At 38.1% G+C, this 27237-nt stretch overlaps 1 long non-coding RNA gene across 1 annotated transcript; it reads right to left on the bottom strand.

The window, feature by feature from the left end:
- Positions 1-1888: 1888 nt before the first annotated feature.
- Positions 1889-26441, bottom strand: LOC123582326. Its single transcript, XR_006704320.1, has 6 exons — positions 26193-26441; positions 23964-24059; positions 19126-19169; positions 4656-4742; positions 4327-4430; positions 1889-1982 (listed from the first exon to the last, which is right to left on the bottom strand). It is a non-coding gene; the product is annotated as an uncharacterized LOC123582326 (long non-coding RNA).
- Between the last annotated feature and the right edge of the window lie 796 nt (positions 26442-27237).

Here is a 27237-nt window from a genome sequence, read left to right as displayed (position 1 = left end):
CTACCATTCCTTCCAACCCAAACATGTTATGACAATAAGCGACTAGAAAACAGTTATAATTTGAACACCCAAATGGGAATGTGAAAAACCTTAAAGGCCCCAGTTGTGATCTTTTTAAGATCAAGAAAAGTTTCGGTGGATTTGGCGGGAGAGATGGGGTGGGGGGCGGGTAATTGGCTTCTTGCTTGTTTTTAATCTGTTATTAACATTCTTTTTTTTCTCTCACCCTGTCAGCTCAAGGGGGCACATTTTACCCTTAACACCCCTCCTAAGTTCTGAATTCACAGTATGCCAGAAGATCACCAAAGTTGTCTTATTCCTTTCTGTAAGTACCCAGAAACAATTATTCAAATGTTTGCCACTTACATGGAACACTGAAAGCAGCTCTGGAAGAGTTGAGGGAGTTAGTATAAAGCTTCTGTCAGTGATGCTAGATGGAGGGGTGATAAGATTCATTGAAATGTAGATCGCAAGGAGAGAAGGTTTACAAAGCACTTACAGAGTCTAAGATGAAAAGAATTATATTAGTGCCAACGAGTATTATTCCATAAAAATTCCCTTTGTGACTGATGAGAAGGAGCTCAAATCTTCAAATAAAACATTTAATTCACACCTGACAGCAATTTTCAGAGTTTGGAACAAGCAATGTTAGTAATTCCATTCTTAGCCCAGGGAAAAACCGTGCAGCAGAATAGAGTGGCAATAAAATAAATGTCTATGGTACTTGAAAAAGAAAAACTCTGAAGAGAAAGGCCTTCTGGCAAAAAAAAGTAAACCCCATGTGCTGGTCTGAATTCCTCTTTCAATTAGTGGGTTAAGGAGATTCCAACGTTTGTGTTATTTTTGTACTAGTCTAACTCACACATTAGTACATGCACACAGTTGAGCCTCAGCATTTGTGGATTCAGCATGTGTGTTGTTGATCATTTACAAGCAACTTCTGAAGGACTTTGACTGGTGGTTGTCATTTTGCAGAAACCCCAGCATAAATAAAGCTGGGTAGGATGGCTGCTGAATGAATCAATCAATGAGCATCCTCAGTAACTACTTCTCAATGTGACCTCACTATTCTCTACTCTCCTGTTGCTTTGCATTAATTTCCATGAAGCAATATGCACAATAGCCCCCTAAATAGGGGAAAACTAGAAGCAAATGATGGATTCATAAATCTGGTCTTTCATGGACCTACATGTTGGGACTGAGGATGGACAATCACACCCTTTCTGCTACCATGTGTAACCAATTGAAAACAGAAGGTATAAACAGATGAAGTATCAAAACATGTTTGGTTACCAGTAAACTGAATTAGAGAATGCAGTTTGGCCTATTGCCACATGTAGGCTTCCTACCATTTTCCTCCTACAATTAAACACACCTATCCAGTCATAGCAGAGCACTAGACAAAAATAGGTCTTTGCTCCCAGCAATTTATAGCAGTAAAAGAAGAGAAACATGCATGTTTTCTGCCTTACAGGGTGGTTTTGCTGTTCCTGTGAAATAGAATAGCCTATTCTCTTTGAAATGTTAAGAAGTTCTTTTCTAGTTTGTGCTTTCCTCCTCATCCCCTCACTCAGTCTTATCCAAGAGAAGAGGAAGATTTGGGTTAATGAGATTGGGAACAATTCATGGGATATATGTAGCAGAACCTTTCTTGTTAGCTTTTGGAGCATTCTGCCCTCTTCAATTTGTGTGGAAGGGTTACTCACCAAGCAGGGTTTCTTCACCTTATGGCAGAAGGTTCACTCAGGATGCTATGAAAGGAGAAGGAGCCTCAGATGAAAGTTTATAAAAGCTTTACTCAATGTCACCAAACTAATATGCCCTCCTTCCTCAAGAAGGAATAAATAAAAGGTAGAAAGTAGGGCTGGAAGTATTACTCATAGCAGCATGTGGACACTTTGTTATCTGAATTTAAGTCTTCTACACTCCCATTTTGTTTCTGGAAGAACTCATTGAGTAATTTCCAATAATGATAGCAGTAACTGCAGTAAAAATAACATTCTGCTAAGCTAGGCATGGTGTAACAAGCAACACTAAAACCTCAGTGATATAAAACATCAAAACAATTAATTCTTAATCACTCTTTAGGACTATTGCAAAATGGCTAAGGACTAAAAACCAAGGGCAAATAACAGATAAGAAGAAGATAGGTATGGAAGAGGCAGATAGTCAAAATAGTTTTAAAATATGTGATTTCGTTCAAGAAATTGCTGGAATATACAATTCATTATGGGTCTCCTGAGTTTCTCCTATCTTACAAGGAAATTTACTGACAGCTTTTATTCTGGGCCATCTTTTAAAATATACTTATGTAGAAAACAGCCTTGGAAAAGTGATAACTTCCCCCTCTGATGCAACAGGAAGATTTTCTTACTATGTAGTATAATAAAGATAAAGTCTCCGTCCAGGGAAAATGGAATATTTGCTTGCAGTTCATTATGAAAGAGTTGTATTTCCTAATTTGGAGATGCTTGGCTATTGACATAAATCCACTGCAGTACCCAGCGAAATTATTCTTCATGTGGGACTTGAAGAGCACAGGGAATCAATGCTATCATGAAGCACAGGCATCTTGCTGTGCTGTGGGTAATATGTCATATTACTCTGACCCAAAGAGCCTTATGTCTTCTGTCAAGATGCATGAAATGGTAGCATGCTAACTTGTTAGCTTGAAAATTAGATAAAATAATAGACCCTTCTCAGTTCTTGACAGAAATTAGACAGTTAGATGGATAATTTCAGCAGAGAGCTGGAAACTATTATAAATGAATGGAAATCTTAGAACTGTAAATAATAGTAACTGAAACTGAGAACTCAATAAACAGTTTATAGCAAATTAGACAAAACTACAGAGAGGATTAGTAAACTAGAAGACACATAAAAAGAAAATAGCCAGAGTGAAACTTGACAGAAAAAGATGAAAAATGCAAAAACAACTGAAAATCTCTGTGTATCCATTCATAATTCTATTACCCTCCCCATCCTAAAACTATTTTTGAATTCAATATGTATCATAATCAAGTATGTCTTTATATATTTGCTTCAAGTGTGTATATATGTACGGTATGTTTGTATGTATACTAAACAACAGAGCATCTTTGTACTTTTGAAAACTTTATCTTTGTGATATTACAATGTGCTTGATTTTTTTGCTTAATATTTGAATCTATATAATACTCTTCTTACTAAATCATTTTCATTTACTCCCCCTCTTATTTCATACAACACAGAAAAATTTTGTTTAACATAATCAATGTGTCTTTTGCACCAGAATTTTATATTGTTTTGTATATTTAGTGATTCTACAAGCTTTCCAAGCAGTCCGTATTTTTTCCCCAATTTCATTCATAAACAAAAACTTAGGCAAGAAAATAAAAATTGAAACTAAGGAATACATTTAAAAAAAGTAAAGAACTATGAAAGAAATTTAGATCCATTATCAGTACACCACAAGACCTGGAGAAAGATGTGATATTAAAGAATTCATAAAGCTCTTTTTGAAATGTATCAATTAGAAAATTCATAAATTCCCTAAGGAAGATGAAAAAGGATCAGCATGATTGAAAAGTAGTGGAAGAACAAATAATACAAAATTATCTCAGATTTCTCATGTTGTAAGGTAAGAGTGTCTATTGCAGATCATAAAATGAGGCTGAGAAATGTTCAGTGACCAGGCTGAACCATAACCAAACGGGATTTTCTCTGAATGAGTTGCATCAGGCATTACAGAATGAGTGGGGTAGAATTTTAGTCCATTTCAATCTTGGAAATACACAAATTTATTCACTAGAATTTCTTACTAAGATAAACACTGACATGGTTACCAGAGGGAAGGGTATGGGGGAGGGTTTAATAGGTGGTGGGATTTAAGGAGTGCACTTGTGATGCGCATTGGGTGATGGAACTATTGAAACCAATATAACACTATGTTAACTAACTGGTATTAAAATAAGAACTTAAAAATCCAAAAAAAAAAAAAAAGATAAACATTGACATATTTCTTCCAAGCCAAGGAAACTAAAGAAATAACATCTAGAATATATGGAGTTTGAAAAATACCACTGACTGAAAAAGGGAAAAGATAATTTTAGCATATGGAAAACTCATTTTATTATAGCCATTGAAATGAGGAAAGACTTGCTCCAGTAAAAATATTCAAAAGAAAGGTTTAATGTCATTCCTGGAACAGGTTTTCTGTAAATAAAAGTGGTGAAGGTTAAGACAATATTTAACAGGTCACACTTTGTAATAGATACGTAAAAAGAAGGGTTTTGAACCATTTAATTGTATTCAACTTAAGCCTATCCCCAGAAAATACAACCTGACCTCCAGCAAGACTGCTCTTGGCAGCTGAGACAAACCCTAATGGAGCTGACACCTTGAGGCTATCTGATGACTGCACTCCCTCAAGCTGGGCAGCCAGTCCTTCTCTGAAAAAGAGAGATAGAAAGGGGGACGGGGAGAGACAGAGAGAGAGAGAGAGAGAAAGAAATTTGGGATGCTAGACAAAACTGCAAGCCTATTTTTTAAGACAGGAATATGTAGATATTTTCCTCTTGGGCCAGTCTTGTAATGGCAAGATTCCTCCAATTTAAGTAGCACTCTGTGCTGGATATTTTTTTCTTTGCCCCTCTAAATCCACTCTCTACCCTTACCTGTGCCCTTCACCTGAACTTTATTGATTGTATCAATAAACTTGCATGCCTTTTGGTTTGCTGTTGAGTTCAGCCAATGAGAATCACCTGCAAAAGATCAAAGAGAAATACGAAAGGAAGGTCAGGATGTTTATTCCCCTGCCTCAATACTGTCAGGCTTTAAATTAGCAATATTCCCTCACTAGAAGTCACTGCCTCTGCTACACAGCCCTCCTTTACAGCCACTGTTCTCTCCCTGAGTGTCAGTGATGGCTCCCTCCACTAGACCCTTCAAGGTTACAAATGTGATGGTTGGTTATTGCTACAAGAGGGGTGGGTACAACACCATCCTGTATACATTACCATTGCCTGTACCTATGCAAAAAATCTCTGTACTAAGCTGTCTTCAATTACTCCTTCTCTTCCTATTAAGACCTTGGCTAACTCACTCTATTTAGAAGTCTCTTTACTAATACTCTTCAATAAAGAAATAAGGAAATCCACTACAATAAACTGGGGGCAGGGAGTGGAAAAAAGAGGAAAAATTATTAGAGTACAATTAATAAGGCTGACTCTAGTGAGCAGAAACAAGTTTCTTCATTTTGCCAGGAAGCCCCTCTCAATTTTGTGCATCTGTCAACACCCCATTTTGATGCCTTGGAGCATTTGAGCATATAATAGTTGATCTGCCCAGAAACCACTTGGCCAGAAAGCCTTCCAAAAAGGCCAGGTCTCTTTGTTCATGAACCTGAAGAATTAGTAAACACAGTTTATGGCCAATAAAACCCCACACACAGTTTGGGCAAGTAATAAGGTGAAAGCAGTTTCTTATTAAAGTTATGATTAGGTTTATCACATCTAATCATAACGGTCTCACTAGGAAGAAAAGTAAGCAAGTCTTCATTATGCACCGCTACCTGCCAAAGCCAGAATTCTCTTAGGGAGAAAAAAAAGCCCAAGGAAGAAATAGCATGCTTTACTACATACACTGTTACCCAAAGAATTTGGCCCAGAATGGAATGCACCTGATAAGCAATCACTTGACCAGTTAGTTGAGTTGGTTTTACCATGAAGCTAATGAAGCTTAAGCTTTAGCTTCATTCACACAAACCCCTTTCAAGGCTCTGGGAGGAGCCCCAACAATATGTTCATATGGTCAGTGTGTGTTTGTAAAATTTGCCAAAATAATAATTTAATCACAACTGGTTAAGATTTATCTTTTTCCACTCTGCTTTTCTCATCATTGAACTTCCAACTGTGTTGGGTAATTTTTGAGTGGCTATAGGCATTTTTACAACTTGGCTAAACAGCAGCTCAGTTAGGGATATTTTCAGTTTTGATTTATGTGATACATGTATGTGGTTCTCAGTCACTTCTGCATATAGTTAAGTTATTGCAAGTTTTCCTTTTGTAGGAATGACCTACAAGAATATTCCCTCTATCCACTTGTGTCAACTCATCCTGCACCAGACACAAAGGTGCTGGGCCAAAGTATTACCATGATATGAACCAGTAGCATGAAAGAATTAGAAGAGAAACAAGGTTGAAAGATCTAGATCCAGAAGATATTATGTGCAATAAGGTGAAGAATTTTTTATCAGACAGGTAAAATTATACATAGACTCAGTTCCTATAAATACATAATTAAAACAGAAGTCCCCTCCTATCAGGAAGGTACTCAATAATATACAAGATATAGTTACCAACACCATACATGTCTTTTCTTTTTTGATGAGAATCACGCAAAAGAAGGATCAAAGAGAATTCCTATGGTGAAAGAGTACAAATTTGTAGTCATCTTACAAACAGAAAAGCGCATCTGTATTTTTATTATTATCAAAAATATAAAAAAGTGTCAATCAACCTCTCTAGGGGAAAGATTGGATTATCTTTCTATTCTCTCAATAGAAAATGATATCACAAAATACTATTATGTGAAGAAGCTGTCAAAATAGGATGCAGGAAAGAAACTATAAAAGACAAGTGACAGGCTGCTAAATAATGTAAAAATCATTATTTTTCTGTTTTTTTATGCTTGTGATATTTCCCACCTTTTTAAAAATATGTGTTTGGTTGTGATTTCTTTTTCCAGATAAATATGCACTTTTATATCTAATGTTATATTTGTGAGTTTTTATTCTTTTTCTTAAAGAGGCCCCTGCTCAAATTGTAGAGGCTACAAGGTCCATGAAAGTGGGATTGCCCTGCCAGTTGGCCTCAAATGCAGTAATGTACATTCCAGGTTCAAGTGCTATCTAACTCCATAAACACAGAGCAGGCACTACATGAATGGGACATAGGGGGATGTCTCAATATTGGAAAGAACACCTGTCATGGGTAACACGATGACTTCCATCTGCCCAGAAATGTAGCTTAATCAGTTGCCTCAAGAAGGTCATCGAGTGTATGCTGTCATCCGCCAAGGAGCTATGAAGCTGGACTTCAGAAAAACTGGCCCTTTGTTCTCTTTGTCTATAATATCTTCTAGCCAGAAATAAGTCACATGATTTCCCTGTGCCTTAGCTTCTTCATCCTGAAAGAAGTGTGTGGTGTGTGTGTGTGTGTGTGTGTGTGTGTGTGTGTGTGTGTGTGTTTTAGAAAGAGAGCATGCGCAGGAGATGGGCAGAGAGAAAGAGAGAATCCCAAACAGTCTCCACGCTCAGCACAGAGCCTGACACAGGGCTCGATCCTACAACCCTAGGATCATGACCTGAGGCAAAATCAAGAGTTGGATGCTCAGCCAGCTGAGCCACCCAGCCTACCGGGCATTGAGTTTTTGATTGTCCCACTTGCATCTCACTTCCTACACCTGGCATTCTCTCCCCTCCCCACTTGGCTAGGATATATCCCTTCTTTTTTCATTCTCTAAAACAACATTTAGACAAAAATATTTTATGCAGAAGGTTTTTACTAAATAGTTTGGCAAAGGAGGAAAAATAAAGCACAGTGCTCAACCCAACATTATTTTGAATAAACATCAGACACCACACTGTGTCTCAAAAGTCGTCAAACATGTCTTCCCCAGGAAATATTTTACCTAAGGCCAATATATGACTAAAAGCCTGAGCTTTCTCCTTGTTTACTCCTTCAGTCTAGCTCTTCTCATTTTCTCTTCAAGTTTCCTAAATACTTCCTTAAATCTATGGACAATTGCAATATTCTTTTTCACTTTCTTGTGTAAGCCAATTTTAATCATTTTTATCTAAATGAATCCCAAGTAGGAAAACTCCTTATGTGGGGTTTGGCTCTATTTCATAAGGAAACACTCTATTCAGGTATTTAAAAAAAAAAAAAAAAAAAAAAAAAAAAAGGTCAATTCTCTCCCAAAGAATTCATTCTAGTTTCTTTCCTGGCCAACAAACTTAAAATACATGCAGATTTTTTTAAAGTCAATAAATTCTTCCAATTTTCAAGTAATAGAAAACTTTTGAAAATTAAATGGAAAACTTTTTAATAATTAAAATTTAATTTTTTTAAGTTTTTTTTATTTAAATTTCAGTTAGTTAATATATAATGTAATATTAGTTTCAGGTGTACGATATAGTGAATCAACACTATACAATACAATACTCAATGTTCATCACAACAAATGCACTCCTTAACCCCCATCTCCTATTTACTCATACCTTCACCCACTAGTTAAGTAGGCTCCATGATCAATGTGGGACTTGAACTCATGACCCCGAGATCAAGAGTCACATGCTGTTCTGACTGAGTCACACCAGGCGCCCAATACTAAGTAAGAAATTATAAAGCATACATATATAGAACTATGCTAGTGTTTATTACATTATTTCCAGTGGAAATGTTATTATTGCCACCTCCAGAGTTATCATTTTGAATTTCCTTTTTCCTGCCATTAAATCAAGTCCTGTTATAGAAATATACAAAATAGATGGTAACACAAAAATATCACAGAAGAGAGACGAATGGATATGGCTCTTCAGACCACTTTATAGGTCACTGTTAAGAAAACCCAGCTGTTTTACCATCCCAGGAAGGACTGCATTCATTAAAGTCCGACCTCACAGATATCAATTGGCATCCCCAGGTCTCCAATTCCTATATGCAAAACAGGTCCAAAAGAAATTATATCCTCTTCAAACATAGAACTTTCTTTTAGATAAAAGACTTATAGAATTACAAAGGACCTTAGAGATCACTTATTCTAAGCCCCATTTTAAAGATAAGGAAAACTGAGACCCAAAAATCCTAACTGGCAAATGGAAGATCATACCCATATTCAAGGCCAAGATGGGCACAGAAAATCACTGCAGTTTAGGCAAAATTGGGAAATTGCTAGAAGGATACTGGGTGTCTTATATAAAGGTCAGAAGATAGGAAGTGCAGCTGAACCTCAAGGACAACTGGTATTGCCATCAGTTGTCTCATCTCTGTTTCCTTGTGCATTTTTTTTTTTAATTTTTTTTTCAACGTTTATTTATTTTTGGGACAGAGAGAGACAGAGCATGAACGGGGGAGGGGCAGAGAGAGAGGGAGACACAGAATCGGAAACAGGCTCCAGGCTCTGAGCCCTCAGCCCAGAGCCTGACGCGGGGCTCGAACTCACGGACCGCGAGATCGTGACCTGGCTGAAGTCGGACGCTTAACCGACTGCGCCACCCAGGCGCCCCTCCTTGTGCATTTTTATTCCATTCCCAGAAACCAACTTAAACCACAGCAGGGAGCATGACTGCCAACAACTCCCCAGCCTTCTATCCCAAGCAGTCAGGATGTTCGAACTTTGAAAGTCCCAGGGAAGAAGATAATTGGCCCAATTTGAGTGGGTATTCCTTCCTGGAGGACTTGCTTATGGTCAGGCAGATGGGACCACACCAAGACAAAAATTTCATGACTGAAAGAATGTAGTACTGCTTCTAGCAAAAAGGAGAAGTGCTTATCAGATTAAAAATTCAAAATAATTTAATATCCACTAAAAATATTTTCAATTAGGGAAGCCATAAGTGTATCACTAGGGACAGCAGGGTATAAGTGGTTCTGGTCTCTGTTTCCAAATTTAATAACTCTGGACCTTGTGCCAGTGCCTTAATCCACTAAGCACCCTTGACCTCAGTAATTAATTCATAAAATGGGAATAAATATTTAAAATTTCTGAAGGCAGAAGACTAGAGAGAGGGCATGTGGCAGCCGTGAGCGTATGCTTTGCAAACCTCCTACATGGAGAGTGTTCTTGACCAAGGGCCTCAGCTGCTGTGCTTTGAAATTCATTGTCTGGTTGGTGCCAAGGCTACTCTCAGATAATGACTGAGTATGGGGGTAGTGTGAGGTGGGGGGAGTTGCACAAGGCAGACCCAGATTCCTGGAAGACATAGTATTCTGCTGGCATCCAACTTTGGCTCAGTATCCCCAATAGCTTTGCTGGTTCATTCTGAGACTGCATAGCTGTCTACAATGTGTTGACCCAAACTTCTCTCCTTCACTTGCGATCAGACTTCCATTATGGTCTGCTGAGTCTCCAGTTTTTTTACTCCCTCTCCATTTCCTTTCACACAAACATTTCCCCAGATAAAAATCCATGCATGTTTAGCTCTGTCTTTGAACCTGCATCTCAGAGGACCGGGACTAATACAAGATGGTTTCAAGTTTCCTTCATGATCTATGAGATGAATATATGTTTTTCACCTAGGACATAGTTCCTGTGAATAATTAAATCAACTGGGAGATTTTTTTTTTCCTTGTAAGTACTGATTACAGTTACTCCTCCTCCACCGACTAAATCAAAGTCTCCCAGCTTATTCCTAGAAATCTGTATTTCATAAAAAGGCTCTTGTGATCAGTGTGATAATCATAAGAATTCTTCAATATTCCTTTCATCCCTCCCTCCATCTTGAGGGTACTCAACAGAATTGAACTCCTTGACTTTCTCACTGTTGGGAGAAGGAACATATGACTAGTATTAGCTAATGAATTTTGAAAGGAAATGACATGTTATTTCTAGGTTAGAGTATTTACCAGCATGAGACCCTTCAGATCAGTAGTATTCCAAGTGTGGGCTGCACACTGGTCCATAAACTATTTTTAGTCCATGAAAAGATAAGTACAAAGATGAAAATAAAGATGAAAATAATAGTACTTTAGCACTGCTGCAACATTCAAACACGTGATCAATGATTTATCTTTACCATATTTTATAAAAGTACTGGTCCGTAACAGATTAGAAATAAAATAAATAAAAACTGGTCTTTTACCACAGATAGTTTAAAAAGTACTGCTTAGAACTTTCATTTTCCTCTGGCACTATGAATTACAACGTTCAATATAATGATCATTCTACTAACTTGAATCCAAGAGCAACAAATGAGTGAAACTCCCATCCCATCCCTACCTTCAGCTCTCAGTGAACCCACAATGGAAATGTTAACGTAAATGGGAAATAAGTTTTTGTTTGGTTAATCCAGTAAGATCTTGGAGTTGTGTTATTAGAGCAAAATTTAGCTCATCCCAACCAATACAATCTCATTACCTAGGACCACATGCAAAAGATGAAAATAGAAAATCTAGTTGATATAGTTACAGATCAAAGAAACCAAAGATCTAATGAAAGGAACTGAGAAACATGGAATTTAGAATTGGAACTGGTCAATGAAGAAACTTCTTCTTTGGATAGACATGCAATATTTCCCTTAACATTTCCAGTAAGGGAAGTTAGTCTTCACTGGACATTCCTTGTTCCAACTGGGGGTAAATTGTTGATATATATTGAGTGTCAAACACCATGCTAAGCACTTTATATAGATTACCATATTTAAATCTAAAACAAACTCATGAGGCAGGTTCTATAATGAGTGAAATTTTAGTAATAAAGGAAATGTGTGTTTGAAGATGTAAGTAACTTGTCTAAAGTCACAAAGCTAGTAAATATAGTCAGATTCAGTATCAGGTAATGCTGATACTGCAATGCAATAATATGCTATTGACCCTTACCGGCCTATCCAGAGCTAAAATGTGCCTCTTTGTCTTTTCCATTCTACTGGACTTAGTTCTTGTAAATGGTGAAGGAGATTAAATCCAATCCCTTTCACTGTGATGGGCAATCAAACATATTCAATAAGTGAAAGGGAGCAGTTAAGAAATCTAACAAATATTGGGTGCTTAGTGTATGCATTATAACATATAATCCTCATAGCATAACCTTATTTTACACATAAGGAAAATAAAGATCAGGGCTCCGGGATGGCTCAGTCAAGTGTCTGACTCTTGATTTCTGTTCTGGTCATGTCCTCATGGTTCATGAGTCTAAGCCCTGCATCTGGCTCTGTGCTGACAGCATGGAGCCTGCTAGGGATTCTCTCTCTTTCCCTTTCTCTGCCTCTCTCTCTCTCTCAAAATAAATAAATAAATACTTTAAAAAAAAGAAAATTAAGACCAAAATATTTACATAATACTTCCATGACTAAAATCATAAGTGGTAGCATTGAGATTCAACCACATGGTTTTTTTCACTTCACTATAGAGCCTATTGATTAATGGGCACAATAATTATTGTCTTTTAAGAGTTCATCTTTCCCAATAATCCATTCATTCATTCATTCTTTTCACTTATAATAAAAGTCAGTGTTTACTGGGGCGCCTGGGTGGCGCAGTCGGTTAAGCGTCCGACTTCAGCCAGGTCACGATCTCGCGGTCCGTGAGTTCGAGCCCCGCGTCAGGCTCTAGGCTGATGGCTCAGAGCCTGGAGCCTGTTTCCGATTCTGTGTCTCCCTCTCTCTCTGCCCCTCCCCCGTTCATGCTCTGTCTCTCTCTGTCCCAAAAATAAATAAAAAAAATAAAAAAATTAAAAAAAAAAAACGTTGAAAAAAAAAAACTCAGTGTTTACTTTGGCCAATAATGTCCTATATTTTCTGCCCCCCCCCCGCCTTGTTAATGCCATTCTGAATTCACCTTAATCTACACTTCTCTTTATTCACTTAAATTCAGTCATTGTTGATATTCTAGTTATTGCTGTATGACAAACCACCCCAAATCTTAGTGGTATAAAACAAAATTCATGTAATATGCTCACAAAGTCTAGCCAGAAAAATGGAAGGAATGTTAATATCATTGTAAGAAGTGCAATGGATACACTGTGGTGGCCATCACAGTAGCCTTCTTGGTATTCCTCCACTCTGCCAGGCAAACTTCTGCCTTAGGGCTTTTGTTGTTTCCTCCACCTGGAACACAATTCACCCAGATATCTGTAAGGCCAACTATCTTGTGTCCTTCAAGCCTTTGCTCAAATCTTACCTTATTCAAGGAGACTTACCCTAACTAGTGACAAAGACTGTCTTTAGCCAAATTTAATCAGGTTCTCTGAGCCCTTGTCTCAACTAGCAAGAATTTTGCTAAGTAAGCTTATTTCATCATCCGTATCTGATCATCCTTAATATCTGATCAAGTTTCTCATTCTCCAATGTTGACAAATAAGCCCTTGGCCTGCCTTTAACAAGAATCCTGTTAGGCCAATCTAGCAAGAACCCCTATCCTTGATGTACCTTCTTAGTAATTTTCCATCCACTGATTTTCTCACTCTGCTTGTTGGCTATAAATTCCCAACTGTCTCTGCTATATTTGGAGTTGAGCCCAATCTTTCTCTCCTATCAAAATACCCCTATTACAATAGTTTTGAATAAAGTCTTCTTTGCCATTTTAATAAGGGTCAGAATAATTTTTTTCTTTAACACCAGTCTACTTTACAGTGCAGCTTGAACACACATTAAACAAAATTTGCATTTCTTTTTTTTTTTATTTTTTATTTTTTGAGAGGGAGAGAGAGAATGAGCACATGTTCAGGGGAGAGGGGAGAGAATCTTAAGCAGACTCCCCACTCAGCACAGAGCCTAACACAGGGGCTTGATCCCACAACCCTGGGATCATGACCTGAGTCAAAATCAAGAGTCAGAGGCTCAACTGAGTGAGCCACCCAGGTGCTTCCATAATTTGTATTTCTATGAATGGAAATTATTTGCACTATTTTCAGTTTTCTACAATTTATATTGTTGTCAAATAGCCAAGTCAAACACAAAGGCAGAGAGGGAAGGCCCAGTTGGAACAACCACTAAATTTCAGAAATCATTCACGTTTTTTCCTTACCCCAACTATAACTAATAGTTAAACCCAAGATGCTAGTTTAGACCACCAAACCTAAAAGGACTATTTGTGTATCTTCTAACCTTTAGATTCAAGTCTGAATTTCTGCAGGCTGACAAAAGTCTACCACTGATTTCCTAAAAGAAAAGAGTTGTCAATCTCCAATTTATTTTCTCTGCATAATTGTTTAAGTACCATTTTAGGTAGGCCTACTTGTCTACTGACACTGAGAATGCCTAAGGAACCCTTGAAGATATCTCAACACTTGGACACCTTTGCTGGGACTTGACATTGCCTCTGTGTGTCCTGTGATTTCCCTGTGGAGGAGAAAAGATGTTAATCACAGTTTAAAAATATATCTAATTTGTGTAGGAAGGAAGGCAGGAAGGCAGGAAGGCAGGAAGGAAGGCAGGAAGGCAGGAAGGAAGGCAGGAAGGCAGGAAGGCAGAAAGGCAGAAAGGCAGGAAGGAAGGAAAGAAGGAAAAGGTAACTGAGTAAGACACATGAAACCACACAGCACCCTGCAGAAGTAGCTGTTTACCAAACAATCCCATTTGTACCCCTGATTTACCTCCTCCTAATGATGATGATAAAACAGTAATAAACAAGAAAGAAACACGTCTATCTAAAACCACACCCAGTGGGTTCACAGTAGGTTCTACTGTGCACATGGCCTTTCCTTTAATTCAATAATTTGATAAGCTACTTTGGGTATACCCAAAGTATACCCAAATTTGGTAGATTATCAAATCATACTTTCTAAGGAGACTGTAAAATAAAAAGATAGTTAAGCTGTTTAACATAAAAAATGAACAAGAATTTAAACCTGTTTGAGAAAGGAAGGTAGGTAAGGAAGGAGTAGGAGAGAAAGAGCTGAGAAACTGGTTAGAGTCTAACAAATGTCAGCCAGTAGGAAATCCCTAATGGAAGCTATGGTAATTTTAAACTATTTGCATTGTTGGGATACGTATGTTTTACTGCCCCTTGCATTCATAGACCTTCAGGCTGGTGATACCTCAGGGGCATGGGGTCATTGGGATCTCAGCTCATACAGGGTGACATCATGCCAAAAGGGAACATCACAGCACATTTCATTGAGGCAATCACCCACTGAACTCACACAATAGAATCAGGAACTTCAAACCAGTCTTGATTTAGAAGAAAACACTGGAGCACACACAAATGGAATTTAAGCCAATTCCATTTCAGTCTCAAAGAACAGGGTGACCCTAGGTGACATCGAGCAATAATGATAATAGCAAGATTTGAGTGTACAAAGAAACTTGGAATCAGCAATTAAGATTACTGGATTTCTCCAGTGGCAAATTATGCATTGTTAAGAGCATAGCATTCTGGGTCATCTGATTCTGTCTTTTCATCACCTTTGAGCTATTTTTCAACTGTGTAAATTGTAGGAAATTAAAACGCAATGAAAACGACTCTTGACTATGAACATGTAAATGAATTGTCTGGTGAAAGGACACACTTCCCTCCTCCAAGCCAGTTTTGTGTCAGTTTGCAAATTAATTTCATTGTTTTTGATCTATAAATCTCTGGGGTTTTTTAAACATATCTTTTGAACCAGATATGCTATCTGCCTGATCCCATCATTAATAATGAGTTGAAATCTTTAACACATGTTCATTTTATACCTGTGTGAAAATTATGATTTTTTAATCCTTTTTTAAATTATCTTTTTAGCAAAGACACTTATAAACCAGATGCTACATGAAATATTTTACATGTACTACATCCATATCATCTTCCCAACTCACTGGAATTGGGTACTATTATTATCACCACTTTATAGGTCAGTAGTCAACAAACAACAGCCCTGTGGGCCAAATCTGGCCTGCCAATTTCAGCCTGCAGCCTGTGTTTGGCAATAAGATTTTATTGTAACACAGCATGCCCATTAGTTTATATATTGTCTATGACTGTTTCTACCCTACAACAGCACAGCTAAATACTTGCACCAGAGACTATATGGCCCACCAGTCCTATAATATTTATTATCTATCCCTTTACATACAACGTTTGCTGCACCCTGTAATAGATGAGAAAATAGGCTTTGAAAGGTTATAAAATTATCCAAATTCACACGCTGGTAAGTGGCATAGCCCAGACCCTTAAGTCTCCTTCCCTGTATTATTTCTCAGATGTCAATGCTCCTGAGCTTTTACTTGTCCCAAACAAGATCAACTCCCATATGGCATAATTTTAGTGTTTTTATAGTCAGTCTCTTTCTGCCTCCATTCATATACCCGTGCTTGGAATTTCTTTAGGAAAGGACCATTCTTTCATGTTGCAATGATAAGGTAAAAATGAAAAATATCTGACAGAAGAAAAATAAAAAGTTTGGTTTGTGTGAAGGTGATAATGATGGAGAACAGACCCCATTCTCTGAGTAGAAAAAGAGGCCAAGCCATTTATTTGCACCTGGAGAGAAAACGGAGTGATCGTTCAAAGGGAGGTTGGCACAAAACAAAACTGAGGTTGCCTAAGGGCAGTCAGGTACCTAACTCAATTCACCTACATGGTTTGCTCTCCCTCACCACCTCCAATCTGGTTTGCATTTTATTGTCAAAAGTAGGGGTAAAATGTTATTGCAGCAGTAACCTCTTATTAGCTGGCATTAGCCCCTCAGGGCAATTGGTCTATCTAAAGCTATTCTATGCAGTGGTATTTAACAAGTTTCCTTTTGGAATCTTGTCATCTCTCCCTCCTTCCCCATCTCCAGCTCTTTACTCCCATATGACCCCAATTAGTGTGTGTGTGTGTGTGTGTGTGTGTGTGTGTGCGCGCGCGCGTGCGTATGCGCACATGAATGTGTGTGTATGTGCAGGGGGCCCACATGGTTTCACTTCAAAGAAACAAGCGCACAGAGCTGTAAAATAAATGAGATCTGCCAAGCACTCATGTATTCATTATAATTTTTCAAAACCCACAAGAAGTGAAAGGGCCAAGGTGTCAATGGAAAGGCTAATCAGAATTTAGAAGGGCAATGAAAACCATATAAATGGGATTCCACTTGAAATTCTATGAACTGCTAAGGATGAAGTATTCAGGCAATTAATTCACTAGTAACTGAGCACAATCTGGAACAAGAGGGACATCGTGTTTAGATTGTATTTCCATCCCTTCAAAAAAAAAAAAAAAAGGAGAAAACGCTTTCCAAAAGAATACTGCTGTCTTTCTTTAACCATCTCTTGACAAGGGTTTGACACAAGCAAATATCTTCGAGTAAACCAAACGATATAAATTTTAGCCACAAAAGGAAAGCCAAGAAGAGGTCTGCACATTAACCAGGAAGAAAAGTCATCACTGTCCACACCAACATGCTCTGAGATAGATACAATTGATTCTTGTTGTTCTTGATACGTATGTTCTATAAAGTCACTGCAAACACTGAATTAGTGAATATTAAATCATTGCTCAAAGGGGAAATCCAGGGATAGAATCTTGAGAGCATTTTTTATATAACCTGTTTTAGGTGTGGTTCTGTTTAAAGACACCTTTTTAAACATATATATTGTTGATTCATTAACATTGAACTTATGGCTAACAGCACTATAACTCATGCTTGAATGAGACTTATCTAACACACATGTTTTTTCCATAAGGCACCTTACAGCCCTCTTGCAGCTAGAAAAACTAGAAGAACTTCAGCAGTGCACTTGAGTGCCATTTTAAACAGAGAAATCACCCACAAACAAAAATTTGAAAAAGGTGACACTAAATAAACCATGAAAAGGACACTGACTACAGTATGAGAGCTGAAACAAGAAGACAGAACATCACCTTGTTCCACCTCAGTTGTGAATATGTGTCAGATGACTCAAATTTTCACCACCCTGCCCATGCTCATGTGTGTGAATGACTACAAAACTACACTGAATTTTGATTTGGAAATTATGAATGGATTTTAGCAAGTAGATATTTGCAAATACAGAATCTGAGAATAATGAGGATTGGCTGTATCTATTTTCCCCAGAAGCTGCATAAGCAGCAAATAACACTGTGAGGATAACACAAACAGCATTGCCAGAATATGTAATATAAACATTTTTAATTATAGAGACCTCATGCACAAGTATCACAAGAATTCACAAATACTGTGAATTCTTTAAGGAGAATGTCAAGTTGAACAGTTGGTATGAATGATTTATGAATGGGGAAAATGTTGACTGCTTTATTATCTGGCAGGGATTGTGTGAAACAGTGGCCATTCTTGACATCCAGGAAGCTGGCAATAGTAATTGATTTCCCAGTTCTCTAAAGCTAAGCACCTAAAATCCAATCTCAAGCAACCCTAAGGGCTTCTCGAAGTGTTCTTCCAAAAATCCTTAAAACTCCAGCACATTAACCTTGAGAATATTAAAAGTCTCTGGGTAAGACCCTGTTGTACAATAAGCCTGTTAAGGAAATGGTTGAGTCAAAAAAATATTAATGGTTGAGAGAAGTCAACAAAAAGTATTAGCTATTTTGCATTTCATAGAAAAAAACTGTGTTTCAGTAAAGAAAAAAAAACTATGCATCTTTGACATATAGCACATCCTTCCAATTTACCAGATTCTAACCTTTTTTTTTTTGAGCTATGTTGTAATCCCTCTGAGTTGTAAATAACTGATACACATGTAAATTCTGTCCAGTGTGGTAGAGATTTAATTGATTCTCCTTATCCCCAGGGTAAAATATAATTTTTGCCTACAATGGAAATTCATTTCATCATTCCTTTGCTAGCCAGATAAGTTTGCAGACTTTTCCTCTGAACCAGCTATAGTTTCTGCCTGGTTCCCTCTGTCTTTCTTTCTACCCTCTTAGGTACAGTACCAGGAAGCCTGAGAATTAAACTAATAAAGGACAAAATAGTAGGAGAAAAGGCACACAATTTTTGTTAATGTTTATAGGCACTGAAGTTCACAGAAAAGAAGTAAAATGCAAAGAAGAGTTGGACTCTGGGGTTACGTACCATTTTAACAAAGAAAAGAAGGTTGTGCTTCAAGAGCTGATAAATCACTGGGAAGTTACTGGGGGAAAATGGAAAATAAAGTCTTATTTTAGTAAGATCTGCTGTACAAACTCATTGTGGTGTAGGCTCTGTCTCCAGTGATAAGAGTGCTCTTATCTTCTGGGGTGGGAGAAGGGTGGGGGATCTGTAGGTAGAAGGGGGCAGATACCTTCATGAAGGGAAACTTATGCCCTGCTTTAGGCAGATAAGGGGAAGGCAGAGAACTTCCTGCATCTGTTGCCTCTCAGTTGCCTTTAACTCAAAATAATCCTTGTGCCAAAGTGGCATATTTAGGGTTGGTGTATTCTGATCCCCTTCACCACATATATGAGTAAAATAAAATCATTAATGCATGTTCATCTTTTAATATCTGTATAATTGTTATTATTTTACCTTTTTCTAAAGAGCTGCTCCCAGGGCCTTAATTCCCTTGTGCCCTGTGGGAGAAATACGGGAAGATGAAAATGAGATGTTTGTGAAGTCTTATGTATCATTGTCCAGACACTACTTAAGAGTAGGTACAGTATCAGCTCTACTTACAGAGCACATTTCTATAATTTGTATGGAGGAGGGTGAGGAGAAAGGCCACTTTGGAAAGTGTTTCTGGTTGGGATTAATAAAAGGACTATATTAATCAATCAGAGTGGCGAAGGACTGTAGACAACTTCCTCAAAGATTTTTCAAATCTTAGGTCGCACTCAAGCTTAGGATAGAACTTTAAGCAATTTTCCAAGATAGCTCTTAGAGAATAACTAAAAAATTAGGTTGCTGTGTAACCCAAGGCTCCTCTAGATTATTTACATTGTCCAGAGCCTCAGATATCATCTAAAGGTAGTTACTGACCACCACATAACTTTCTGTTAAGAGACAATTCTAGTATAGCTTTCTTTTGAAAGTGTGTGTGTGTGTGTGTGTGTGTGTGTGTGTGTGTGAAGAGAGAGAGAGAGAGAGAAAGAGAGAGAAAGAAAGAGAGAGAGAGAGAGAGAGAGAGAGAAGAGAGAAGAGAGACCGTTCATTATCTAAGCAACATGTTAGAGGAATGATGGGTGGAAACTACTCTACTTCTCATTAACAAATCTCTATAACAATTACCAGAAATGCAGAACTTCATGGCTGGCTAGGACTCCAGGAAATCTGAGACACATTCTCAGGCCCAGGCTAATCAGAGCTACTGCATTCCTTCCACTCTCCATACTTGGAGACATCTAATCACTATCTGGAAGCTCAGCCCCATCGCTTCTCGGCCTTTTGGCTAAGATCAAGTGTGGAAGCTCAGCCCAACTTTTATAGTAGCAGCCATGAAGCATTTTGACCTGAAGAAAGAGGTTCTTAAACATCCCAGTTCATTATGCCTGCATTCAGACTCAAACCAACTGCTTCTTAGCCAACGCAGAAGCAATGCCTCATTTCCAATAACAGCAATACTTTAGCTTTATTCCCAAACTTCACTCCTTTGCAAATATTCCTCTTGCCTGTGGTAGGCATTTGTTCATTAGGGCCATATAGTATCTAATTTCCTCCTTCCTATTTGCACTCTGATCTCCTTTATAGGGAAATTCTTCTTTATGAGTATTTATGAATATTTTTGGTAAGGATAACAGCTCACTTCCTTACATCACAAGCCAAAGGGGCTGCATTATTTGAGATGGGTACATGACTTAGTTTCAGTCATTCAGATGTGTCATGTGCATGTGCTTTTGAGAATAATCAATTCTATCAAATAAATAAGCATATATCTAATAAAAATAGGCAAAACATTTAAGGTGCTTTAGTATAGGTAAATAACTAGTGAGCAAAAAGTTTGTTGGATGTAGGCAGATCCTACAGAGTATGACGAGCATAAGATAAGAAGCTAGCAAGTAGAGCATGTGTGTGTCCAACATAGAGAACAACGAAAGGACCAACAATATTCGTGCTATATTCTACAGCACATGGGTACTAAGCACACATACACTTAAATACACTATATTGCAGCACTTAATATATATGATGCTTTAATTCATCACCAACTGGTGATACCCATTCTGGCACCATGTGTTTTCTGCCCACAAAACACAAATAAAATCCGTGGCTGCTCTTCAGAATATTTGGCACTGTCCAGCTATGGCTAGTTGCACTTGTCCCTGTATCCGTCCAACAGAGCAAGTGTGTGTCTTTGGCCCAGGGCATCATCCGTCTGTGGGCCATTTGCTCAAACCCCAGTTTTGGTTCTGCAAACACACTTTTGGTGGAGAAGACTCATGGGGCATAGACAGGAAAGGCATACAAACATTGCATATCCTAAGAGTTAGATTCTATGGCCCTCTCGTTCCATGTGCTCCTATGCTATGTGGGTTAACTTACCTCAGCTCTTTCCCCTTGCTTCCCACCATGTGTTTAAATTCAGTTGAATAAATCATGTCATTTGAGCATCTTAATTTGGTTCATGAGGTTTTCTGTCCTGTGGCCTCTGGGATAGCCTGCCAGGTAGTACATTTGGAGACTATCACTGCCTGGTAATTCTCCTCTGTCCTGGGACTCTGAGTCAATAGTGAGTGATGCAAGGGTGTGTCGTGGCGGCCTGAGGACCAGGCTGTGTTAGCACAGGAATCTTGGCCATGGTGCACCCACCCCCCCCCCCCCGCCGCCCCACACCTCCTAGAGTCCTCCTGATTCCAATATTTTTGGTTTTTTTAATTGTAAAATAAGGCATACATAAGAAAAGTATATAAAGGATGTGTAAAATTTGGCAGATAATTATAATACAAACAACCGTGAAACCTCACCAACAGGTAGGAAAATTAAAGCCAGATGTAGGAGTTAAATTTGCCCAAGACTCTTTCTCCTGTAAGTTGGTCTCTGAGAAAAAAAATTGGTTTCATGCAATGTTCCCTGGAAATGGGCTGCGGGCTGGTGTTTAAGGCAGTTGATCTTGGTCAACTGTAAGGCTTGGATCACAGTCTCTTTGAATATCCCAGGAGAGGGGGAATGCTGATTTGGCAAGTCCTGCCACTTACTTGCCATGTCATTGAACTATAACTACCAGGCCAGCCCCAGGTTTGTAGGCATGGTGCTACATCATACACAGGGACTAAGCTGGTGGGGTAGGGCCAAGGCCAAGGTTCTATCACTGCAGTAAAAAGCTCCAAAGGCCAAGGGTTGCAATCCCTGACTCAGAGTCTTATATCTGGCTCTGCTGGTTATCTGTGTGCTGCCCAGGGACATGCACATGTGCCACTGATACTCACTGCATGAGTTTCCCCAGTGAACTTGACTCTAGCAGGTAGATGTCATGTGTTATGCCTGGTGACTTGTCCTCATCTGCATGATGCAAACATTACCAGTGCCTACTCTCCCCTCCCATGTGCCCTTCCCCAATCATAATCCCCTTCCTCTCTCCTAGAGAGGTCTCTTGTGACTCTTATTTTCTATCACCTGAAGATTCATTACTAAATAACTCAGTTTAGTTCTGTCTCTTTGTCTATTTTGAAACATTATATAGTATATGAGATTTCTCCACGTTGCTGTGCATAGATGTATTTTATTCTGTAAAGTTATTTATAGGTCTGTTCTATCATAGATAAACATCTCCAAGTGGAATTGCTGGGTGATTGGGTACGTGTGTGCTCAGTTTTGTGGAGATAATGGGAATGAGTTTTCCATAGTGCTTGCACCAATTTGTGTTCCTGCAGTGGATGAAAGTCCTGTTCTACATTCTCACCTCTACTTAGTATTATCTGATTTATTAATGTTTGCCAATCTGGTGAATATGTAAGGATGCCTCAGTGTGGTTTTATTTTGCATTCTCCTTATTTCTAATGAGGCTGAGAGCCTTTTCATGTACTTATCAGCCACTTTAATTTCTTCTCTTTTGTAAATGCCTGTTCAAGATCTATGTACAAATTTCTATCGACTCAACATGTCTTTTTCATATTTCATATTTGTAGGAGCTCTCAGTATATTTTGAATCTAGGTGTTTGGTAGCTAAATACGAAAAATAACATCTTCCACTCTTGTAGCTGGTCTTTTGACTCTTTTTTTTAAGTGTTTTTTGATGGATAGAGTTCTTAATTTTAATGTAGTAGAAAAAGTGATCTTTTCCTTTATGGATAATATTTTTTGTGTCTTGTAAGAAAATTCTTCCCAACCCTGACTTCATGAAGATACTTTCCTGCACTATCTTCTAAAATGCTTTACAATTTTATCTTTCACATTTAGGTCTTTAAACCACTGGGAATTGATTTTTTGTAAATACTTCTACTTTTTTTTCCCCCAAGCCAAGCCTCCAACCTCTAATCAATTTTGCAAGTCTCTGATCACCCTATAATAAATCCTCTTTTTGCCTTAGATAGCTAACATAAGTTTCTGCTGCTTTCAATCAAGAGCTCTAGCTGGTAAAATGGACTACTGCCTTGGCTCCCATCCCTGAAATCCTGCCTTTTAACCCCAGCCCAGTTATGTGCCCTGTGACTACACGCAGACTGGTTTTTGTCCGTGGTTTGGACTGTGCCCAAAGATTGCCATACTCCATGATCTTGTGCCTTACCCAGCAGACTTCATATTTCAGAACCTGCAGTTGGATTGGTTCCACCAGCTCCTGTCCCACTGCCCAGTTTCACTGTAAGTTAAAAACCATGCTCCACTGATTCTCAAGATATGACATGAAATTGTACACTAGCCTGTAGACGCTCAGCTGGAAGAGCGAGACACCCCTAGAAAGAGGGTTATAGAGATAACATTCATAAGTCATCGCCAATTGACGTCATCTGCTAAGCCAGGCAGGGGAAAGCAGGCTTAATTCTCAGTTGGGGATTTCAGATCTTATTGCTATTCTTTGTTTCTCCTATCAGGAGACCATGCAGGAAGATTCACACTTTACTTTTATCCAAGTGGTTTATTGATTTGTGGATTCAGTGAAATGTGCATCAATTGAACTAACCATTCCCTTTAAGTAAGGGGGGAATTTCACACTGTGCTGAAATTAACAGGCACAACAGTACTGCCTCTTAGAGTTCAACCACAGCACAATAGATGCACACAGTGTGAGGGCAATCTGAAGATTAAATAGCTCTACTTCATCCCTAGCAATCAAAAGCCAGTGTGCTCTTATTCTCCTTTCTTTGCTTTCTCTTCCCTCGCACCAGACATACACACTTCAAAGAGATTATGTACACTGTTTAATAGAAAATAGATTTCTTTCCTTCCCATCCTTCCACTTTCTTTTTATATCTCTAGGTTTTATTTTCCCTCACCTGTTCTTAAGTGTGTAGCAAACTTTGGATCCTTTTGTTCCTAGATGACTGCTTAACTTCACAACTTCTCTGATCAAGTCACAATGGAAATAATGTCTAAGACCAGACAAGGTGACAAATATACTACATTTAATCAATGATTTTTCCTTATAAAATATATAAGCACATGGATAGGACTCCACTGACCCACTGTTTTTTTTTTCCCTCTTGATAATGAGTAGCTATATCCCCTTTCAACCACTGTGCCTGTGGCTCTGGTGACTAATAATTATAATAATTGACAATTTTATAACTTTTACAGGTTTCACAGTCCTTTGATACACTCATTTCATTTTATCTCAAAACTACTAATAAGATAGGTAAGACTTATAGCATCATCTTTAGATTCTTGAGAAGGAAACTGAGGCTCAGAAGGAATTAGTGAATGATATGATGTACAGCCAAGATCTAATCTTGACTATTATGCCTCCTTGGCCAGTGCTCTTTCCCAGATTATTGTCCCATATTAAACAGTTCTCTACGTGACTATAATAATATCTATTTTATGGAAAACTGACCAAGGATCAAACCTGGCCATTTTCATGTCTTTTAAAACCATCTGATTCCATACTTGGCATAAGTGTGCTACTATAAGAACTATAGAGGCACAAACTGTAGGATAATGCTATTAATAAATATTACTATGTCTTAGGATTCTGGGAATACCTAATATATGGAATAGAATCTGATTTGAGGTTTCTACGCCTTTTTTTTCTTTAGCAATTCACATTAAAAACTTATTCATTATTGAGATTAAAAAGCCAAACATATTCCAATAAAATATATTTAAACAAGAAAGGTAAAATTCCAGACTTCCATCTTTATTAGCATACAAAAAGCCTGTTTATGAGTAAACAGGCTTTTTACAAACATATTTAGGTCTTTATAACTGCACAGAAGAGGCAGGAGATGGTTGGTTTCAGGGCACAAATCTGATAACACAATCTGTCCCTTTTATTTATTTATTTATTTATTTATTTATTTATTTATTTATTTTGAATACTTAGCTATTAATTTCAAGGCTGGGTGAAGTTCTACTGCATTAGAAATAAGGGATTTGTTTAAATAGGATTATAAGAGATGAAAGAAGAGTGTTCAAGAGAAAAGCTATTGTACATGTATATATTTTTTTTAATCTTCTATGCTGATTACTCCAACTCTTCCAAAAGAACAAAGGGAATTTTTTTCATGTTGTCATTTATTTAATCTCATGCTTGTTAATTCAATCTCCATTATTCATATAGTTACTACCATATGTTTGTTGCATTAAACCACAGGCTATAGAAATATGGGTAATCACTGTAACCTTAGGGGTGAGATTACACAGGTTGACAAGAAGTCCCACAGAAAGAGAACCAATCACTGCCTTCAAAATCAAAACAAGCTTGCCAGAGGAGATACTATTTAATCTCGGAAGAGCAAACAGGAGCATCCCTTATAGTAAACCCAATTCTTCAGCTGTTGTGTGACATTAAAGCCTTCTTATGGAGTTTAGTGGGACATGAAATAGACATGAGAATTGGAAACCTATGGATTTCAAGATTTCCATCCTGACATCCCACACTCCTATGGCTCCATAAACTAGTTCCAATATTTCAAACAACCTAGAAGAAATCAAATGGTTCTTCTCCACTCTTGTTTGTTGTTTATTGATTGCTCTGCCTCTGAATTTTCTTTATCAGTCTGAGCGAGCATCCTTCAGAAGATAGCCCTTATAAGTCACGTATCCCCAACATAATTTATAGGAAATAACTTCAACTTCTTTATTTTACTTCAAAGTCTACTCTTCCTCTCCCATGTCACTTAAACTACTTGTGACTGGTGGGCTTATCTCCCCATCTTTCTGTAGAGGAGTTAGGAATGGCCTTGGGAGAACTTTAGCCTTCATAATTTTAATCACCCTTTTCCCTTCCACATACACAAATTACTCCAAAAGAGAAGAAATTCCAAATGTAAGAAACATTTTTTTTCTATACAAAGACAACACAAAGAAATCACCTGGTCTCCTCCTCTAACCAAAATGCTGACTGTCGCAGGTGTTTTTCTCTATATACCTAGCAAATCCACCCTCTTTCCTTGCTTTCCTCTTTTCCTGCTTTTGTTCAAATAGTGGGAAGCCAAGTGCTCAGAAAGGTTGTACCCCTTCCCCTCCCCAGGGACTGAAATCTGATCAGTTTAAGACTGCCATACCAGTGTGGACTCAGATGTATATATAAGATCCTTTTCTGTCCAGTGACATCTGAGGGCAAGTCAGGAGCTTCTAGAAAATATTTCAATCTGTGATTTAAAAAAAGAGAGAGCAAAAGACATCTGATAAAAACTGTCTTTTTCTTTCTTCCTGCCTGTGGATGTCTTTGAAAGCTTTGGGACCCCTTTAGGCTCCTTTGGACAAGGATGCGATGCTACTTTGTGATCATGAGTAGATAAGCATAAAGGCAAGACCACTATGCTGGCTGTGGTAGGGTGATCAGTGAGATAGAATCTGGATCCTATGTGACATCACTGTTTCATCGTACAACTATGGAACTGCCCTGTCTCTGAGCTTCTTACTTGATATACAAAATGTCCTCTTGGTTTAATTATCTTCTATAGAGAAATATTGGAGCCAGCATTGTCCTCTTGCCCTTTTAACCTGACAATGTACCTGGTTCCCCTACCTTAAACTTTGGTTTTACCCAAAAAATTTAGCTCCAATCTTGCCCCCATTCTCCCCACCCTGTCTGGATTTCTTTCCAATCTAATACAACCAAGAAAACATGCAGCTCAATCTGATATACCCAAACCTGACTTTGAGTCATTTGGCCCATCTTGGTCATTTGTGAAAACACAAGAGAATGAAGAAGTACTTCACTATATACGCCTTTGATAGCAAATAAATTGAAATCAGTTCTAACATGATAACTTTCTTTGGGGCAGACAAAAGTGGTTTAAAAGATAAAATATATAAGTAATTTTTAAAAATTCCTGGTGCTGGGACACCGGGGTGGCTAAATTGGTTAAGCGTCGGACTTCGGTGCAGGTCACGATCTTGGGGTTCATAAGTTTGAGCCCCATGTCAGGCTCTGTGCTGACAGCTCAGAGCCTGGAGCCTGCTTTGGATTCTGTGTCTCCCTTTCTCTCTCTACCCCTCCCACCTTGCACTCTGTATCTCTCTCCCTTTCCCTCCCGCTCTCTCAAAAATAAACATTTAAAAAAATTTTTAATAAAATAAAATTAAAAATTAAAAAAATAAAAA

Source organism: Leopardus geoffroyi, chromosome B3, assembly GCF_018350155.1.
Source record: "Leopardus geoffroyi isolate Oge1 chromosome B3, O.geoffroyi_Oge1_pat1.0, whole genome shotgun sequence".
In the NCBI taxonomy this organism is placed as follows: Eukaryota; Metazoa; Chordata; class Mammalia; order Carnivora; family Felidae; genus Leopardus; species Leopardus geoffroyi.
Note: the sequence above shows the minus strand (reverse complement) of the source record. Positions and strands in the feature narration are given on the sequence as shown.